The sequence below is a fragment of the Monodon monoceros genome, unplaced genomic scaffold (genome assembly GCF_005190385.1).
Source record: "Monodon monoceros isolate NGI ecotype Baffin Bay Population unplaced genomic scaffold, NGI_Narwhal_1 Super_Scaffold_22, whole genome shotgun sequence".
NCBI classification, from domain to species: domain Eukaryota; kingdom Metazoa; phylum Chordata; class Mammalia; order Artiodactyla; family Monodontidae; genus Monodon; species Monodon monoceros.
The window spans coordinates 94,720,438-94,741,077 of NW_021703779.1; positions in this window are offsets into that span (position 1 = coordinate 94,720,438).

Here is a 20,640-nt window from a genome sequence, read left to right on the forward strand (position 1 = left end):
TGAAAAATAAATAAGGAAACACAAGCTTTAAGTGATATATTAAACAAGATGGATTTAATTGATATTTATAGGACATTCCATCCAAAAACAACAGAATACACTTTCTTCACAAGTACTCATGGAACATTCTCCAGGATAGATCATATCATAGTTCACAAATCAAGCCTTGGTAAATTTAAGAAAATTGAAATCATATCAAGCATCTCTTCCAACCACAACACTATGAGACTAGATATCAAGTACAGGAAAAAAATCTGTAAAAAATATACAAACACATGGAGACTAAACAATACACTACTAAATAACCAAGAGATCCCTGAGGAAATCAAAGAGGAAATAAAAAAACACCTACAAACAAATGACAATGAAAACATGATGACCCAAAACCTATGGGATGCAGCATAAGTAGTTCTAAGAGGGAAGTTTACAGCAATACAATCCTATCTCAATAAACGAGAAACATCTCAGATAAACAACCTAACCTTAAACCTAAAGCAATTAGGGAAAGGAAAACAAAGAAACCCCAAAGTTAGCAGAAGGAAAGGAATCATAAACATCAGATCAGAAAGAAATGAAAAAGAAATGAAGAAAACAATAGCAAAGATCAATAAAATTAAAAGCTGGTGCTTTGAGAAGATAAACAAAATTGATAAACAATGAGCCATACTCATCAAGAAAAAAAGGGAGAAGACTCAAATCAACAGACTTAGAAATGAAAAAGGAGGAGTAACAACTGACACTTCAGAAATACAAAGGATCATGAGAGATTACTATAAGCAGCTATATGCCAATAAAATGGACAACCTGGAAGAAATGGAAAAATTCTTAGAAAAGCACAACCTTCCAAGACTGAACCAGGAAGAAATAGAAAATATAAATGACCAATCACAAGGACTGAAAATGAGACTGTGATTAAAAATTTTCCAACAAACAAAAGCCCAGGACAGATGGCTTCACAGGCGAATTCTATCAAACATTTAGAGAAGAGTCAACACCTATCCTTCTCAAACTTCCAAAATATAGCAGAGGGAGGAACACTCCCAAACTCATTCGATGAGGCCACCATCACCCTGATACGAAAACGAGACAAAGATGTCACAAAGAAAGAAAACTACAAGCCAATATCACTGATGTACATATATGTAAAAATCCTCAACAAAATACTAGCAAACAGAATCTAGCAGCACATTAAAAGGATCATTCACCATGATCAAGTGGGGTTTTCCCAGGAATGCAAGGATTCTTCAATATACGCAAATCAATCAATGTGATAAACCATATTAACAAATTGAAGGAGAAAACCATATATATGATCATCTCAATAGATGCAGAAAAAGCTTTTGACAAAATTCAACACCCATTTATAATAAAAAACCCTCCAGAAAATAGGCAAAAGGGGAACCTATCTCAACATAATAAAGGCCATATATGACAAATCCACAGCCAACATCATTCTCAATGGTAAAAAACTGAAACCATTTCCTCTAAGAGCAAGAACAAGAAAAGGTTGTCCACTCTCACCACTATTATTCAACATACTTTTGGAAGTTTTAGCCACAGCAATCAGAGAAGAAAAAGAAGTAAAAGAAATCCAAATCAGAAAAGAAGAAATAAAGCTGTCACTGTTTGCAGATGACATAATACTATACATAGAGAATCCTAAAGATGCTACCAGAAAACTACTAGAGCTAATCAATGAATTTGGTAAAGTAGCAGGATACAAAATTAATGCACAGAAATCTCTTGCATTCCTATACACTAATGATGAAGAATCTGTAAGAGAAATTCAGGAAACACTCCCATTTACCATTGCAACAAAAAGAATAAAATACCTAGGAATAGACCTACCTAAGGAGACAAAAGACCTGTATGCAGAAAACTATAAGACACTGATGAAAGAAATTAAAGGTGATACAAACAGATGGAGAGATATACCGTGTTCTTGGATGGGAAGAATCAACAATGTGAAAATGACTATACTACCCAAAGCAATCTACAGATTCAATGCAATCCCTATCAAAATACCAATGGCATTTTTCACAGAACTAGGACAAAAAATTTCACAATTTGTATGGAAACACAAAAGACCCCAAATAGCCAAAGCAGTCTTGAGAAAGAAAAATGGAGCTGGAGGAATCAGGCTCCCAGACTTCAGACTATACTACAAAGCTACAGTAATCAAGACAGTATGGTACTGGCACAGAAACAGAAATATAGATCAATGGAACAGGATCGAAAGCCCAGAGATAAACCCATGCACATATGGTCACCTTATTTTTGATAAAGGAGGCAAGAATATACAATGGAGAAAAGACAGCCTCTTCAATAAGTGGTGATGGGAAACTGGACAGCTACATGTAAAAGAATAAAATTAGAACACTCCCTAACACCATACACAAAAATAAACTCAAAGTTCATTAAAGACCTAAATGTAAGGCCAGAAACGATCAAACTCTTAGAGGAAAACATAGGCAGAGCACTCTATAACATAAATCACAGCAAGATCCTTTCTGATGCCCGCCTCCTAGAGAAATGGAAATAAAAACAAAAATAAACAAATGGGATCTAATGAAACTTAAAAGCTTTTGCACAGGAAAAGAAAACATAAACAAGATGAAAAGACAACCCTCAGAATGGGAGAAAATAATTGCAAATGAATCAACTGACAAAGGATTAATCTCCAAAAATTTCAAGCAGCTCAATATCAAAAATAACAAACAACCCAATCCAAAAATGTGCAGAAGACCTAAATAGACATTTCTCCAAAGAAGATATACAGGTTGCCAACAAACACATGCAAGAATGCTCAACATCACTAATCATTAGAGAAATGCAAATCAAAACTACAATGAGGTATTACCTCACAGCCGTCAGAATGGCCATCATCAAAAAATCTACAAAGAATAAATGCTGGAGAAGGTGTGGAGAAAAGGCTACTCTCTTGTACTGTTGGTAGGAATGTAAATTGATACAGCCACTATGGAGAACAATATGGAGGTTCCTTAAGAAACTAAAAATAGAACTACCATATGACTCAGCAATCCCACTGCTGGGCATTTACCCTGAGAAAACCATAATTCAAAAAGAGTCCTGTACCACAATGTTCATTGCAGCACTATTTACAATAGCCAGGACATGGAAGCAACCTAAGTGTCCTATGACAGATGAATGGATAAAGAAGATATGGCACACATGCACAATGGAATAGTACTCAGCCATAAAGAGAAATGAAATTGAGTTATTTGTAGTGAGGTGTTGGACCTAGAGTCTGTCATACAGAGTGAAGTAAGTCAGAAAGAGAAAAACAAACACAGTATGCTAACACATATATATGGAATCTAAAAAAAAAAAAGGTTCTGAAGAACCAAGGGGCAGGACATTAATAAAGATGCAGATGTAGAGAATGGACTTGAGGAGAAGGGGAGGGGGAAGGGTAAGCTGGGACGAAGTAAGAGAGTGGCACAGACATATATACATTACCAAATGTAAAATAGATAGCTAGTTGGAAGGAATTGCATAGCACAGGGAGATCAGCTCAGTGCTTTGTGACCACCTAGAGGGGTGGGATAGGGAGCATGGGAGGGAGATACAAGAGGGAAGAGATATGGGGATATATGTATATGTATAGCTGATTCACTTTGGTATAAGGCAGAAACTAACACACCATTGTAAAGCAATTATACTCCAATAAAGATTTTAAAAAAGAAGAATGAAATAATGCCATTTGCAGCAACATGGATGGACCTAGAGATTATCTTACTAAGTGAAGTAAGTCACAAAGGGAAAGACAAATACAATATGGTATCACTTATATGTGGAATCTAAAATATAACACAAATGCACCTATCTATGGAACAGAAACAGACTCACGGACATGGAGAACAGACTGGTTGTTGTCATGGGGGAAGGGGTTGAGGAGGAATGGAGTGGGAGTTTGGAGTTAGCAGGTGTAAGTTTTTATATATAGAATGGATAAACAACAAGGTCCTACTCTATAGCACAGAGAACTATATTCAATATCCTGTAATAAACCATAATGGAAAAGAATATGAAAAAGAATATATATATATGTATATATATATGTGTGTGTGTGTATATATATATATATATATATATAAAATCATTGAATCACTTTGCTATAACCAGAAACTAATACAACATTGTAAATCAACTATTCTTCAATAAAATAATTTTTAAAAATGTGTTTAAATTAAAAATAGAAATAAATAATAAAAATAATTAAATTAAAAATAAAAATAAATAAATAAATAAAAGAACTCACCCATGGGGGGAAAATGTCTTGATTGCCCTTTAATTCCTGGAGGATATTTTTGCTGGATTTGGGACTCATGGTTTACAGTTCTGTTTTTTGATACTGTAACAATCTTATGCCTCTTCCATCTGGCCCCCATGGTTTCTGATAAAAAATCCACTGCCAGTTGAATTATGTTTTTCTACTCTAGGCAAGATATTACTTGTCTCATTGCTTTCAATATTTTCTTCTGTCTTTAGCTTTCAGAAGTTTGACTAAGATGTGTCTTAGCATGCATCTCTTTAGGTTTATTTACTACTAGCATGTCATTCTTTTATTTTGAGTCCAATGGCCTCTATATAAATGGAAGACCCCTTGGGAAGGGTCCACATTAAAATTTGCCATTAATTTAAGATGAGTGTAAAGCAATGTACCACCCACTGTGGGATTGTGGTGGCAGCCAGGCAAAGGGCACAGAAAGAGGAAGCAGGAGCTAGGAAAAGTAAACTCCCCTCTTCCCCCGTGGGTTTTGCTGTTGGCCTTGAATACCCAGAGGCTTGACATTTAATGAGGACCCCATATCTTGTGCTTTTTGCTGTTGAACTGACAAGGGTTTTGACACTGCCCCACAGGAATCTCTCACTGGCCTTGATTAACACGCAGATGCCTAGGGATGCAGGCAGTGGAGAGTTTGAGGTAAGGTAAAGATTGACATCTGCATCATTGCCATAAGCTTTATTTGGGGTGACAGAATACAATTCAAACAACTGATGCACATTGAGAGCCCACTGTGTATGTACAGGTGTGGCAGGAGTGCAGAATTGGCTACGATATGGTCCCTCCCTATAAGGGGCTTATAACGTGGCAGGGTCTATGAGACCTCTGTTTGGTGATGATAGCTATGATGAAAATGGTAATAGCTAACTTTAACTGTTTGCTTACTATTTGCCCAGTACTGTGCTTAGTGTTTTACAGTCATTAACTCATTTATTCCAAGAACCCTGTGAGGTATGTTCTGCTGTGCCCATTTTATAGCTGCAGACACAGAGGCTCAGAGCCACTAAATGGTGAGACCAGAGTCACACAGCCAAGATTCACACCCGGGTTTGCCTGACTCTAAAGCCTCAACTTTTAACCACTGTGACATAAATAATTAAACCACAAGACAGCCCATAAGACATATTTGGAAGAGATCTTCAAAAGTCAGTCAATTCAAGTATTTCTCAAACTGGAAAGACTTGGGAGAAATGGAAGCCAATTAGAGATCCTAAAAATGAAGAAGGCTTAGGACAAGGAGGCCAGCGCTGTGCTCTGAGAATCTGTGCAGGCAGCAAGGCAAGCTAGATCCCCTAACTTCCTGTTTCTAGTGCTCTCTCCAGGTCGTCATCTCCCAACCAACAAAGGAGACTGGAATTCACATACTTCAAAATACAGTTGACCTTTGAACAACAGAGGTCCACTTATATGTGGATTTTCTTCAATAAATACATCCAGTATTACACCATGTGCAGTTCGTTGAATCTGTGGATGTGGAACCATGGATGTGAAAGGCCGACTATGGGACTTGAGCATCTATGGATTTTGGTATATTCAGAGGTTCCTGGAACGAATCCCCTGCAGATACTAAGGGACAACTGCACAGGCTGGTGTCAGTGCTACTAGAAAAATAAAACTCAGTCTTGAATTTGTCAGACAGGACCTTCCGCCTTATTTCTATCTGTTCCTTGGACAATCATTTACTAAGTGATTATGGGCAAGGCACTGTGCTGGGCATATGTAGACAAAGGAGAGACGAATAAGACATGGTCCCTATACTCAGTGAGATTATTTTCTAAGGCAGGAATCAACAAACTTTTTCTGCAATGATCCAGATAGTAAATGATTCAGGCTTTGAGGGCCTCTGTTACAGCTACTCAACTCTCCTATTGTAGTGTGAAATTAACCATAGATAATACATAAACAAATAGACCAATATAATTTATTTACAGAAACAGGCAGTGATCTGGATTTGACCTATGGGCCAGAGTTTGCCAACTCATGCCCTAAGGCATGGAACTTAACCTTGGATACACATTAGAATCACCTGGAGACCTTTAAAAAATGCTTACATCTGTGTCTCACTCTCAGAAATTCTCATTCAGTTGGTCTGGCACAGGCCTTACATCAGGACTCTTTTAAAAGTTCCCAGATGGTTTTAATGTGCTGATAATATTAACAACTACTGCTTTAAAGGGAAACAGACTTATTAATAGTACTAGTACAAAACATGGGCCAGAATGAAGGTGTGAATAGGTACCATGGGAATGTACAGAAAATAATTTGTTTCAACTGAGGAAATCAGGTTAGTCTTCCTGGGGGGAGTGGCACATGAGCTAGCAAAGGAATAGAAAGTATTACTATTACTACTGCTGCTACTGCTACTACTACTACTACCACCACTACCCGTAATCATATGCCAAGTGCTTCTCTAGAGGCTTTCTAGCATTAAGGCACTGAACTCTCACAACCTCTGAGTTAGGTATTATCATTATTGTCATTTTATGGAAGAGGAAACTGAAACCTAAAGAAATTGAGAAACTTGCCTTAGGTAACACAGCTCACTCGTGCAATTCTCTCTCTCTCTCTCTCCATATATATATATATATATATATATATATATATATATACACACACACACACTCCTTACAATGCTCCCCACTCACCCTTGGTCCCCAATGCTCATAGCAGCACTATTTACAATAGCCAGGAGATGGAAACAGCTGAAGTGCCCATCAAGAGATGATTGGCTTAAGAAGACATGGTATGTATATACAATGAAATATTACTCAGCCATAAAAACGAATGAAATATTGCCAATTGCAGCAACATGAATGGACCTAGAGAATATCATACTAAGTGAAGTAAGTCAGAGAAAAAAATATTATATGATACCACTTATGTGTAGAATCTAAAAAATAATACAGAATCAGACTCACAGACATAGAAAACAAACTTATGTTACCAAAGGGGAAAGGGTGGAGAGGAGGGATAAATTAGGAATATGGGATCAACAGATACAAACTACTATACAGAAAGTAGATAAGCAACAAGGATTTACTGTAATAACCTATAATGGATAATAATCTGAAAAAATATATATGTACATATAACTGAATCACTTTGCTGTACACCTGAAACTAACACAATACTGTAAATCAACTATCCTTTAAATTAAAAAGAGAAACAAGATAGTTTTTACCTTTGGTAGCAAGAAAGAGGTAAAGGGATAGGACAGAGTAGGTGCACATGAGTAGATGTAAATGTGTGAGTAACGTTCTAGTCCCCCCACACACACCCCAGCTCACTGGGCAGTACTTTCACAGGTTTATCATATTACATTTATAAATAAATATATAAAGTCATGTGTGGGCCAATGATGATAATATATCATGAACCAAGGAGTATATAAATATATAAATAATCCAACCGTATGAGATGTAAAAAAAAAAAATGAGAGAGGAAAGAGAGGGAGAAGGAGGGAGAGGGAGAAGGAGGGAGACAGAAAATGTTGGAGAACTGGGAAGATTTAGGAGGAGTTATTTACCTTACAATGCTCCCCACTCACCCTTGGTCCCCAACAACTTTTCACTGACCCTACCTGTCCTACAGTCACCCCAAAAGTAGGATTATCAGGGGCTCAGGTGGGCTGTGTTTTGGGGAAGCCCTTGTGCCTTGAGGAGTTGGCATTAACATTGGGAGGCTGCAGGTCCAGAGCAAGGCAGAGGAGAAGGAGTGGGTCTCTCAGGCTTTCCAAATTGACATGTGCTTCCCCTTTGCTGCCAGCATCATCAAGAGGAGGTCTGGAATGGGTGGCTCACATGGCTCCCTGTGGTATCCTGGCTCTATCTTTCCTCTCCTCTTCTTCGTGCTATTACTTTGTCCTAAATGATCACAGTTATCTGAGCCCCTTGGAGGAACAAGGGAGACATTGAAGTGGATGGCAATTTGACCTAGAACCCCTTCTATACCTGTTAATTTCCTTCATTGTTCCCTTCTTTCATTCACTATTGTCTTGAGAGCAGAGCCAAAATCTAGGACCCCAAAGCAAAGAATGGGGAAGAGCAGTGGCCAGGGACAATTATTTTTCTTATTTGCTCATTTGAACCAGCACCCATAACAGATATCAAGTGAGATAAACCTGCAGCAAGCTTGTGATGGGGCCTTTAAAATATCTGAGAACACTCCAGAAATGGTCCCAGGTGAGTCAGTGTAGCCTTAGAGTGGGCTCACAATCTAGTGGGCTTACAACCCTGCCACAGCAGGGTTGGCCTTTCTCCTCTGGCACTATCTGGCCTTGCCTGAGCTCTTTGAGGCACAAGCCCTGCCACCACTCCCCCACCCACTGCCCCCAATGCCTCCTGGGTTGTCACTTTCTCATTCCCCGACTGCTACATCTCAAAATTTTTCCTTCTCACATCTCTATTTATGTTTTCCCTTCTTTTTGTGTCCTGAAGTTTTGCTTTCCTGCTTTTTATTTTTCTCTTTTTTCTTTCTTTTTTCTTTTCTATTTCCATTCTCATCCATTGTAGCACCCCCCCACTCCTTTCTATCTTGGGTTTCTTATCCCCTGGCATCACAGTATCTCTTCTCTTCCTTTCCCTTCCCATTCTCTTTCTGTCTGTCTTTCTCTCTCTCTCTCTCTCATAATTAACATTATTTTTCCTCTTCTTTCCTCTTCCCAGTGCCCAGTTTCTCTTATTCAAAACTAAAATGGATGGGAGCCCAATCCCTTAGATTACTAATATGATGTGGGAAGTTAGAACAGTCTAGGAAGTACCTCTACTGGAATCCTCGGGGGGGGGTTATATTTTGGCAACAGGCACATGAAGCACTGTATGCAGAGGGGTGTGTTGGGACCATGTGGTGGGTGGAGAGTGCTAGACTGGTAGAGCTCCCTATGTTTGCTTCATCACCAGCCCCGAAATGCTGGATGTGGAGCCCATTCCAAGGCCAAATCTGGCCATTGAACAGATGTCCCTGAGATAGAGACAGCCAGTGAGCCAAAGCAAAGGGCAAATTAATTCCCCAAAGGAATCACGGCAGACCATCTTTATGGAGAGGTTGGGACAGGTCAGCCAGTTCAGCAAAGGGAAGTAGCTGGTGGAGATGGAGTACACGCAGGCTCCTTTTGTCTGCTTAGCAAGTAAGGGTTAGCCATGAAAATCGCATGGGTTTCCAAATAAAGTTTCTTTGGGCTTGTAGCCATAGCTCTCCCATTTAAGGAACTCATGGGCATATGTGTCCTAGCACACACAGATGCCAAGGAATGACCAGAAGAGCTGGAGGGAAGCAGTCGTGGGAGCAGGGAATTACTGAAGATGTGAGCAAAGGAATTCACTCATTCTCCTCTGCAATTTTGAGAATAACAATAGTACCACTTATTGTGCACTATGAACCAGGTACTCTTCTTTTCAGAAGAGGAAATTGAGGCCCAGAGAAGCCAATTAACTTGCTTCCAGTAACAGTGAATTAGTGCTAAATCAGCTTTCAGGAAGATGCCTGGCTTAGAATCAGAGTTAGGAAGTGGGGCAGCATATAGGGTGACGTCACTACTAGGGGCACTGGGATGCAGGATCAAGATTAGGGTGAGGCAAGTGAGGCACCTAGGGTGCCAACTTTAAGGAGTCATTCTTAGGTGTTGACCTCACACTTGCACAATGCTGGGAGTAAGCACCTCCTTAAAGTGTGAGCCCTAGACACCTCACTTGCTTCATCATCATCCTAGCCCTGATTGGATGGATCAGTTTGTACAGAACTGAAGAAAAGACCCTGGGTTGGAAATGAATTTTACACCTGAATTTGTGCATTTCAGTTGAGGTTTCTATAATTTTAATCTAGTTGAGCATTGAGCATGCAAATTAGAGGATTATTATATCAGTCTTAAAGGTTAATTGCTGTAAGAAACAACCTCAACATCTCAGGGACTTAACATAGTAAAGGGTTTATTTCTCACTCACTCCATAATCCAGTAACATGTTTGGCAGGTAGACCCAGTCTCCTCCCATCATCTTCTAGTGGCTTAGTGTCCTCTACTATAGACTCCACATGCATCCAGGAGATGAAGGGAGAGGAATGTGAGGAGGACTTCAGGCGAGATTTTATGGACCAGACCTGGGAATCATGCACACCCCTTCCATCCACATTCCACTGACCAGAATGTAGTCACAAGGCCCCAGCTAACTGCAATCCTGCCTTACGGGATACCAAAGGAGAGAATACAGATGACAGTTGGTGGTGAAAAATTAGCCTGTCTCTGTCACAGAGATGTAACACAGGAGCCTGCACCTGTGTATACATGTGTGTACTGTAAGCAAAAAGCTTGCAATGACAGAGCATGCAAGTGGGAGCAATACTTATTGTTAATCATTGACAGAGCTGAGATTTGAACTCAGTTCCACCTGACCCTAAATACTATTACCACTACTACTACTACCACTACTACTACTACTACTACTACTACTACTACTACTACTGCTGCTACTACTACTGCTACTACTACTACCACCACCACCTAATATTTGCTGATTACTTACCATGTCCCAGGCACTATTCTAAAGGACTTACATATGTGTTAAGTCATTTGTCCTCACAAAACTCCAATGAGATAGATGCTACTATTATCCTCAGTTTATGCATGAGGAAACCAAGACTCAGATGGGTTAAGCAAAAACTTGTTCAAGGTCACACAGCTGGTGAGTGATGAAGTTGGTACAGAAACTCATGTTCTTACCCAATATTTTGAGTAAGATATTTTCTATGTGCATCTGAGGACATATGAGAGATAAGAAAATTAGTTCTGGCAATGGAAGGAATTGATTGGCTTCTAGTTTGAGAAGGTAGGCATCCACATATGATATATTTAAATAAAAATATGATACACCATGCTTAGGGATAAGAATGTGTGGGGTGTATGTTAGTACTATGGGAGGAGGATTCATGGAACTGGTAAGACTAGAATAGTATTTAGAAGGTAGTGGGTAATGATTATCATAGTTTTACTCTAAATTGGCTTATAGAATTACCTTCTTAAAAGCATGTGCTGGAGAATCCCATTGGGGACATAGTAGCAACTATCCTGAGAGTGAAAGGATGTAGAAAGTTATACAGCTTCCTAGCAAGGCAGTCAGGAAAAATATCCCCTAATAAAATGTCATAACTGTCAGATATATACCATAAAGAATTGAAAAAAGGTGTTCAAAAAAATCTTGTACACAAATGTGCACAGCAACACTATATACTATAGACAAAAGGTGGAAACAGCCCAAATGTCCATCAACTGGTAAGTGAATAAACAAAATGTGATATATCCATACAGTGGAATATTAACTTGCCATAAAAAGGAAGGAAATTCTGACACATGCTACAATACGGCTGAAACTTGAAAACATTATGCTAAGTAAAAGAAGCCAGACCCCAAAGACCACATATATATGATTTCATTTATACAAAATATCCTGAATAGGTAAATCCATAGAGACAGAAAGCTGATTAGTGGTTGTGAGGATTTAGGGTGAGGGAGGAATGGAGACTGACTGCTTAATGGATATGGGGTTTTCTTTTGCGGTGGTGAAATATTCTGGAAGTAGACAGTGGTGATAATTCACAACATTGTGAATATACTAAATGTCACTAATGTTAAATTTTATATTATATGTACTTCACTACAATGAAAAAAGGTCATAACTCACACTTATACAAGGAGGGCCTTCAAGAGGTTTTAAAATAGGATCTAAATGAACGTTGAGGATATTATGCTAAGTGACTTAAACCAGTCACAAAAAGACAAAAACTGTATGATGCCACTTATATGAAGTATCTTAACTAGTCAAACACATAGAGACAAAAGGTAGAATAATGATTACCAGGGTCTGGGGGCAGGGTGACATAGGGAATTGCTGTTTAGTGCATATAGAGTTTCAATTTTGCAAGATGAAAAAGTTCCAGAGATCTGATGTACAACAATGTGAATATACTTAACACTACAGAACTGTACACTTAACATGGTTAAGCTAGTAATTTTTTTTATATGTTATACTTATTATATATTGTATTCTTACAGTAAAGTAAAAAAAGAAAATGTTATTAAGAAAATCACTAAGGAAAAGAAAATACATTTGTACATATTATGTATTTATTGAAAAAATCCACATATAAGTGGACCCTCACAGTTCAAACCTGTGATATTCAAGGGTTAACTATATTATAAATTTCAAATTTGCTCAGAGACTAGATAAGATGGTAAATATTATGTGCTTTCACCACATTTAAACAACATATATATGGGATCTAAGAGGTGGAATCCTAGGGATTCTGGCTCTACTAGAGACTCCTATTAAAAAATAGACATATTTATTTTAAAAAAAAGAACCATCTGACTTAGTCTCTTAGAAGAAAAGTCAATTGTATCACCCCATTTTACTAATGTTATCTGGAACCAGGTGGTACCCCAAATTTTCTAGATCTATGTTTATATTTTCCTGTAGCTAATGGGGAGCCACGGATGAATTCATGTGTTAATTGCCTAGTGGAAGCTTAATAGCCGGAAGGCCTCTTTTATTTCCCTTCCTTCTTCCTGCTTTCTGTTTGTCAACTGATTTATTGCACATATATTCTTCCACCAAGAGAAATGATGAGCAAAAATCAATCAGTATTATTCTTTATGAGTCACCCTGATAAGAAGTTTAATAGTGGAGAGAGGAGAGTGATGCTATTACTACAGATTATGTGTGGATTTCAATAATAGAGGCAGGTGAAGCAAAGATTGGAGCCAGGGTTCAAGATGGCAGAGTAGAAGGACATGCGCTCACTCCATCTTGCAAGAGCACCGGAATCACAACTAACTGCTGAACAATCATTGACACGAAGACACTGGAACTCACCAAAAAAGATACCCCACAGCCAAAGACAAAGGAGAAGCCACAATGAGACGGTAGAAGGGGCACAATCACAATAAAATCAAATCCCATAACCACTGGGTGGGTGACTCACAAACTGGAGAACAATTATACCATAGAAGTCCACCCACTGGAGTGAAGGTTCTGAGCCCAATGTCAGGTTTTCCAACCAGGGGGTCTGGCAACAGGAGGAGGAATTCCCAGAGAATCAGACTTTGAAGGCTAGCGTGATTTGATTACAGGACTTCGACAGGACTGGGGGAAACAGAGACTCCCCTCTTGGAGGGCACACACAAAGTAGTGTGTGCATCAGGACCCAGGGAGAAGGAGCAGTGACCCCATAGGAGACTGAGCCAGACCTACCTGCTGGTGTTGGAGGGTCTCCAGCAGAGGAGAGAGGTGGCTGTGGCTCACCACAGGGACAAGGACACTGGCAGCAGGAGTTCTGGGAAGTACTCCTTAGCATGAGCCCTCCCGGAGTCCACCATTAGCTACACCAGGGAGCCTGAAGGCGCCAGTGCTGGGTCACCTCAGGCCAAACAACCAATAGGGAGGGAACTCAGCCCTACCCATCAGCAGACAAGCAGCTTAAAGTTCTACTAAGCTCTGCCCACAGAGTAAAACCCAGCTCTACACACCACCAGTCCCTCCCATCAGGAAACTTGCACAAGCCTCTTAGCCTCATCCACCAGAAGGTAGACAACAGAAGCAAGAAAAACTACGATCCTGCAGCCTGTGGAATGAAAACGACATTCACAGAAAGGCAGACAAAATTAAAAGGCAGAAGCCGATGTACCAGATGAAGGAAAAAGCTAAAACCCCAGAAAAATAACTAAACGAAGTGGAGATAGGCAACCTTCCAGAAAAAGATTTCAGAGCAATGATAGTGAAGATGATCCAGGACCTTGGAAAAAGAATGGAGGCAAAGATTGAGAAGATGCAAGAAATGATTAACAAAGAACTAGAAGAATTAAAGAACAAACAAACAGCAATGAGCAATACAATAACTGAAATGAAAAATACACTAGAAGGAATCAATAGTAGAATAACTGAGGCAGAAGAATGGATCAGTGACCTGGAAGGCAGAATGGTGGAATTCACTGCCGCAGAATAGAAAAAAGAATGAAAAGAAATGAAGACAGCTTAAGAGACCTCTGGGACAATGTTAAATGCAAAAATATTCTCATTATAGGGGTCCCAGAAGGAGAAGAGAGAGAGAAAGGACCCAAGAAAATATTTGAAGAGATTATAGTCACCAACTTCCCTAACATGGGAAAGGAAATAGCCACCCAATTCCAGGAAGCAGAGAAAGTCCCAGGCAGGACAAACCCAAGGAGAAATATGCCAAGACACATAGTAATCAAACTGACAAAAATTAAGGACAAAGAAAAATTATTAAAAGAAACAAGGGAAAAACAACAAATAACATACAAGGGAACTCCCATAAGGTTAACAACTGATTTCTCAGCAGAAATTCTACAAGCCAGAAGGGAGTGACATGATATATTTAAAGTGATGAAAGGGAAGAACCTACAACCAAGATTGCTCTAGCTTGCAAGGATCTTATTCAGACTCAATGGAGAAATCAAAAGCTTCACAAACAAGCAAAACCTAAGAGAATTCAACACCGCCAAACCAGCTCTACAACAAATGTTAAAGGAACTTCTCTAAGTGGGAAACACAAGAGAAGAAAAGGACCTAAAAAAAAGCAAATCCAAAACAATTAATAAAATGGTAATAGGAATATACATATCGATAATTACCTTAAATGTGAATGGATTAAATGCTCCAAGCAAAAGATACAGGCTCACTGAATTGATACAAAAACAAGACCCATATAGATGCTGTCTATAAGAAAACCACTTCAGACCTAGGGACACATACAGACTGAAAGTGAGGGGATGGAAAAAGTTTTTCCATCCAAATTTGGGAATCTTTCCATGTAAAGATTTTCCATGCAAATGGAAATCAAAAGAAAGCTGGATTAGCAATAATCATATCAGATAAAATAGACTTTAGAGTAAAGAATGTTACAAGAGACAAGGAAGGACACTACATAATGATCAAGGGATCAATCCAAGAATAAGATATAACAATTATAAATATATAGGCACCCAACATAGGAGCACCTCAATACATAAGTCAAAATACAACAGCTATAAAAGAGGAAATTGACAGTAACACAATAATAGCAGGAGAATTTAACACCTCACTTACACCAATGGACAGATAATCCAGACAGAAAATTAATAAGGAAACACAAGCTTTAAATGACACAATAGACCAGAGAGATTTAATTGATATTTATAGGACATTCCATCCAAAAACAGCAGATTACACTTTCTTCTCAAGTGCACATGGAACATTCTCCAGGATAGATCACATCTTGGGTCACAATTCAAGCCTTGGTAAATTTAAGAAAACTGAAATCATATCAAGCACCTTTTCAGACCACAAGGCTATGAGATTAGAAATCAATTACAGGGAAAAAAATGTAAAAAAAACACATGGAGGCTAAACAATTCATTACTAAATAACCAAGAGATCACTGAAGAAATCAAAGGGGAAATCAAAAAATACCTAGAGACAAATCACAATGAAAACATGATGATCCAAACCCCATGAGATATAGCAAAAGCAGTTCTAAGAGGGAAGTTTATAGCAATACAATCCTACCTCAAGAAACAAGAGAAATTTCAAGTAAAGACTCTTACCTGGGCTTCCCTCGTGGCGCAGTGGTTGGGAGTCTGCCTGCCGATGCAGGGGACGCGGGTTCGTGTCCCGGTCCAGAACTAGAGAAAGAAGAACAAAAAAACCCCAAAGTTACTATAAGGAAAGAATTCATAAAGATCAGAGCAGAAATAAATGAAATAGAAACAAAGAAAACAATAGCAAAGATCAATAAAACTAAAAGCTAGTTCTTTGAGAAGATAAACAAAATTGATAAACCTTTAGAGAACTCACCAAGAAAAAGAGGGAGAGGATTCAAATCAATAAAATTATAAATGAAAAAGGAGAAGTTACAACAGACACAGCAGAAATACAAACATCATAAGAGAATACTACAAACAGCTCTATGCCAATAAAACGGACAACCTGGAAGAAATGGACAAATTCTTAGAAAGGTATAACCTTCTAAGGCTAAACCAGGAAGAAACAGAAAATATGAACAGAGCAATCACAAGTAATGAAATTGACACTGTGATTAAAAATCTTGCAACAACAAAAGTCCAGGACCAGATGGCTTCACAGCTGAATTCTATCAAACATTTAGAGAAGAGCTAACACCCATCCTTCTCAAACTCTTCCAAAAAATTGCAGAGGAAGGAATACTCCCAAACTCATTCTACAACACCACCATCACCCTGATACCAAAACCAGACAAAGATACTACAAAAAAAGAAAATTACAGACCAATATCACTGATGAACATAGATGTATAAATCCTCAGCAAAATACTAGCAAACAGAATCCAATAACACATTTAAAGGATCATACACCATGCTCAAGTGGGATTTATCCCAGGGATGAAATGATTCTTCAATATACACAAATCAATCAACGTGATACACTATGTTAACAAACTGAGGAATAAAAACCATATGATCATCTCAATAGAGGTAGAAAAAGCTTTTGACAAAATTCAAAACTATGTATGATAAAAACTCTCCAGAAAGTGGGCATAGAGGGAACCTACCTCAACATAATAAAAGCCATATATGACAAACCCACAGCAAACATCATTCTCAACGGTGAAAAACTGAAAGCATTTCCTCTAAGATCAGGAACAAGACAAGGATGTCCACTCTTTCCACTATTATCCAACATAGTTTTGGAATCCTAGTCACGGCAATCAGAGAAGAAAAAGAAATAAAAGGAATACAAATTGGAAAAGAAGAAGTAAAACTGTCACTGTTTGCAGATGATACGATACTATACATAGATAATCCTAAAGATGCCACCAAAAAAATACTAGAGCTAAGCAGTGAATTGGTAAAGTTTCAGAATACAATATTAATGCACAGAAATCTCTTGCATTCCTGTACACTAACAACAAAAATCAGAAAGAGAAATTAAGGAAACAATCCCATTCACCATTGCAACAAAAAGAATAAAATACCTAGGAATAAACCTACCTAAGGTGGTAAAAGAACTGTACTCAGAAATCTATAAGACCCTGATGAAAGAAATCAAAGATGACACAAACAGATGGAGAGATATACCATGTTCTTGGACTGGAAGAATCAATACTGCAAAAATGACTATACTACCCAAAGTAATCTACAGATTCAATGCAATCTTTATCAAATTACCAATGACATTTTTTACAGAATTAGAACAAAAAATCTTAAAATTTGTATGGAGACACAAAAGACCCCGAATAGCCAAAGCAATCTTGAGGGAAAAAAAATGGAGCTGAAGGAATCAGACTCCCTGACTTCAGACTATACTACAAAGCTACAGTAACCAAGACATTATGATACTGGCACAAAAACAGCAATATAGATCAATGGAACAGGATAGAATCCCCAGAGATAAACCCATGTACCTATGGTCAACTAATCTATGACAAAGGAGGCAAGGATATACAATGGAGAAAAGACAGTCTCTTCAATAAGTGGTGCTGGGAAAACTGGACAGCTACATGTAAAAGAATGAAATTAGAACACTCTCTAACACCATACACAAAAATAAACTCAAAATGGATTAAAGACCTAAATGTAAGACTAGACACTATAAAACTCTTAGCAGAAAACACAGGAAGAACACTCTTTGACATAAATTACAGAAAGATATTTTTTGACCCACCTCCTACAGTAACGGAAATAAAAAAAAAAAAACAAAACAAATGGGACCTAATGAAACTTAAAAGCTTTGCCCAGCAAAGGAAACTATAAACCAAATGAAAAGACAACCCTCAGAACAGGAGAAAATATTTTCAAACGAATCAATGGACAAAGGATTAATCTCCAAAATATGTAAACAGGACATGCAGCTCAATATTAAAAAAACAAACAACTCAATCCAAAAATGGGCAGAAGCCCTAAATAGACATTTCTCCAAAGAAGACATACAGATGGCAAAGAGGCACATGAAAAACTGCTCAACATCACTAATTCTTAGAGAAATGCAAATCAAAACTACAATGAGGTATCACCTCACACCAGTTAGAATGGGCATCATCAGAAAATCTACAAACAACAAATGCTGGAGAGGGTGTGGACAAAAGGGAACCCTCTTGCACTGTTGGTGGGAATGTAAATTGATACAGCTACAATGGAGAACAGTATGGAGGTTCCTTAAAAAACTAAAAATAGAATTACCATGTGACCCAGGAATCCTACTTCTGGGCATATACCAGAAAAAAACATATTTCAAAAAGACACATGCACCCCAATGTTCATTGCAGCATCATTTACAATAGCCAGGTCACAGTAGCAACCTAAATGCCCATTGACAGACGAGTGGATAAGGAAGATGTGGTACATATATACAATGGAATATTACTCAGCCATAAAAAAGAATAAAATTGGGTCATTTGTAGAGACCTGGATGGACCTAGAGACTGTCATACAGAGTGAAGTTAAGTCAGAAAGAGAAAAATATTGTATATTAACGCATATATATGGAATCTAGAAAAATGGTACAGATGAACTGGTTTGCAAGGCAGAAATAGAGACACAGATGTAGAAAACAGACGTATGGATGCCAAGGGGGGAAAGCGGGGGGTGGGATGAACTGGGAGATTGGGATTGACATATATACACTGATATGTATAAAATAGATAACTAATAAGAAACTGCTGTATAAAAAATAAAATAAAAATAGAGGTAGGTGGAATCATAAATGATTGCATATGTCCTTTACAAGAAGACTCATCACAGAGCTACTAGTCTGCCTGCCAGCCATACTAGTTTCTTGAGTTCTGTCCCATATTGTAAAGGAGAAAATATTGGTACCCTGCCCAAGATGGAGAGTCTGGGAAAGCATGTGGACTTTGGAGTCAAGCAGCCCTGAGCTCAGCCACTTACAATCTGTATAAACTTGGACTTGTCACTTAATCTCCACAGGCCTTAAATTTCCCATCTGTTAGGGACTGTAGTTTGTGAAGTTGTTTTGAGGATGATATGAGATAATACATGTAATGGGCTTAGCCAGATTCCAGCACATGAAAAGTAGACAATAAATGCTTGTTATTTTCAGTATGAGAAGCTGGCCTTTACCTGCAAGAAGAACTCAGAGGCAATAATACAACTGATCAGTTCAGTCCAGAGAGCCATATTAGTTTCCTTCTACTCTAAAATATCCAACATCCATATTTACCTCCCAGCCTGAGTAAGAAAACTCTTTAAACTATTTCTCACTTTCTATCTGCCTTCTCTCTTTCATAAACACATAAGTGCTTACTTATCCAGTAAATTCAGAACTATATGTGTTCTCCCCTGAATACTCCCATAGTCAGGCTTTCCATTTCTTCTTTCAAGCCTTCTCTCAACATTTCCAATATCGAGATTTTCTCTCATACCTTTATGTGACATGTTCACTCCATTCTTTCCTGTTTCTCAAATAGCTCCTACAATTGACTTCCACACAGTCAAAAGTTAGTGCAAAATCTTCCTGGGTACTTTCCAAACAGATAAACCCCCTTCACACTCACTCTCCCAAAGCTTTCGATTTATGCAAAATGTTCTTTCTTTACTGCAAAGGATTTAGGATTGCATCTGTGTGCTGTTTTCACATTTTTTAACCATGAAAGCAGTTATGCTACCCATACACAACATTACTATTTGTCTAGATGGTAGGCGTCTCAAGGGCAGCGATCATGATTGATGGTTCATCTTTTCAACAGATGAAACAGACCATGATATATGCAGAGAACCATCTGTGGAAAAACATCTCCAAGAGCCAAGCAGGGAGCGTGCAGTTATTATCAATCCAGACATGGACCAGACCAAAAGGACCAGCTAATACTCAGTAGCCTAAATCTTAAATCCTCGGGCATTTTGCCACCATTTCTTTGCCAACTAATGCAATCCTACAGGCTTGGACTGGTGAGGAGGAGGGAAATCCTCCTTCCAAGTTTAATTCAGATGCAGTAAAGTAATAATCTTTATCAGTGATCAAGGTAGAAGAAGGAATTTCTCTACACTTACTAAGAGGTTGTGTGCCCTTGGCAGTCCCTTAGTCTTTCAACTTCCTTCTCTGTACAATGAGGATGATAATAATAGTATCAACTTTACAAGATTTGTCGTAAGGCTTAAGTGACATGTAAATCAATTAGTATAGGACCTGCTGCTCCTGCTGCTGCTAATATTAAGATGACTTGCTTTGAAGAAGGTCTGTATTAGTCTTTTATACTGAAAATTATCAACCAGTCAGTCATTTCAGCCAGACTTCCTTTCCACCATACAGAATGAGCATATATAAATCTTGGACTGGTTTTTTGGAGTGTGT